Source organism: Vicugna pacos, unplaced genomic scaffold (assembly GCF_048564905.1).
Source record: "Vicugna pacos unplaced genomic scaffold, VicPac4 scaffold_20, whole genome shotgun sequence".
NCBI lineage: Eukaryota > Metazoa > Chordata > Mammalia > Artiodactyla > Camelidae > Vicugna > Vicugna pacos.
In genome coordinates this window covers 72,035,254-72,037,520 of record NW_027328741.1, presented here as the reverse complement: position 1 = coordinate 72,037,520, position 2,267 = coordinate 72,035,254, and positions in this window count along the sequence as shown.

Genomic DNA, 2,267 nt, shown 5'->3' with positions numbered 1-2,267 from the left:
CATGATCAATCTCCCCTGCACTACTTATTCAGGAGAATGTCTATTCTTCATTTTATACTCTTGCTTCCTTCTTCATGGGTTAATTGATCATAGGTGTGAGGGATTATATCTGGTTACTCTATCCTCTTCTATTGATTGGTGTCTGTTTTTGAGCCAGTTTCATGTTGTTTAAATTACTAAAGCTTTGTTGGACTGTTTAATTCAGAGAACTATACACTATTAGATTTAATACTCTTTTTCAAGGTTATATTGGCAACTAATGGTCTATGTGGTTACATATAAATTTTGAAATTAACTGTTCTATTAACTGGAAAAATCTCATGGGTACTTTGACATGAATGACGCAAAATGTAGATTGCATTGGGTAGTATGTTTGTTTCAACCACATTGTATCACATCATTAACATAAGAGGAATTTTCATTTCTTTGGGTCAGTTTGAATTTCCTTCACCAATGTTTTCTATTTTTTAACGTATAGGTTTTCTCCTTATTTGTTAACTTCATTTCTATGTATTCTATTCATATATATGTAATTATATATATTATATTTGTAAACACGTTTACTACACAAATACAACAGGCAGAAGACAGTGGTAAGACATATTTAAAGTCCTGAATGAAAGAAAGCTGTAATCTAAGATAATTTATCAAGCAAGGCTATCCTTTAGAATAGAAGGAGAGATAAATAACTTCCACTAAAGCAAGTACTAAAAGAATTTAGCAACAGAAAAAGAAATATTGAAAGATCGACCCAAAAAAAAAAAATGAAGCAGGCTTCTATAGAAAGGAGAAAGGCATAATTAGAAAGGCAATAGCTACAATGTCTTACAATAGAATAAATATGATGTTGCAGAACAGGACATCAAAAATTTTAAGGATCAGAGAGTGAAACAGGACAATAAAGAGTATTTCCTTATTGTTTCTGTTCTCTATAGAAGGGGTTAGAATTTGTATTCCTATCAGTTAAAATAAAAAGATAAATAAAGGGTCAATATACATACAAAACAGGATGGCCATAAGTCAAAACTTACAATGAAGTCACAAAGCCAAAAAGAAACCAAGATAATAGAAGAAAACTTATCAAGCCACAAAAAGAAAATGAAATGAACAAAAAGGAAATACCAAATCAACTGGAAAATGAAGTACAAAATGGAAATGAACACCAGTCTATCAATAATTATCACAAATGTTAATGGACTCAGTGCTTGAATCAAAAGATATATATTGTCAGATGGGATAATATAACGAGACTCTACATTATGAAGCATACAAGAGTCCCACTTTGTAAGAGGAACAAAAATTAATTGAAAGTCAGAAGATGGAAAAGTATATTGAATGCAAATGGACATGACAAGAAAGCAGGACTAGCAGTACAGACTTCACACAAAATAGACTTTACAAAAAATGTCATAGAGAAAGATAAACAAGGACATGAAATAATGATTAAAGGAGAAATAAAAAATGAGGGTATTAAACTCATTAAGATATATGCACTCAATATAGGAGCACCTAAATACATTTAGCAAATACTAATAGATGAAAAGGGAGAAATGGATGGGAACACAATCCCATTCGGAGACTATATCTCCCCATTACCATCACTAGACTGGTCTTTCAGACAGAAATTAAATAAGGGAAAAAAGATACAAACAGATACGATAAAATAATTGGAGTTGGTTCATATTTTCAACACAGTACTCCTCCCCAAAACAGAATATACATTCTTTTCAAGTTCACATGGAATATTTTCTAGAAAAGATTATGTACTCATGCACAGAAGAATCCTCAACGAATTTAAGAAAATAAAACAAATTTGAAGCATCTTTTCTGAGTATAATACCATGAAACTAGAAATCCTTCACAGAAAAACAGTGTGAAAAAATGACAGCATGTAAATTAAACACCATGTTACTATAACAAGTAGGGGAGGTGAAGAAGTAAAAGAAGAAATTAAAAAATATCTTGAGAAATATGTCAAAATACTTCACAAAGTGAATGGAATACATTTAAAGCAGGCTTAAGAGGTAAGTTTATAGTGACAACCGTCCTCAAATTAAAAGAGCAATTTCAAATAAATAATCAAATGTTCTATGTATACTAATCATGAAAAGAAGAGCAAACAAAACCAAAACTCAGCAGAGAGAAATAAGAAAGAACAATGAAGAAAGAATTGAAATACACATTAAAAAATAGAAAAAATCAATTAAAGTCTTTTTTGAAATAGTAAGCATAATTCACGAAATTCTGGACAGGCTCACCAACAAGAA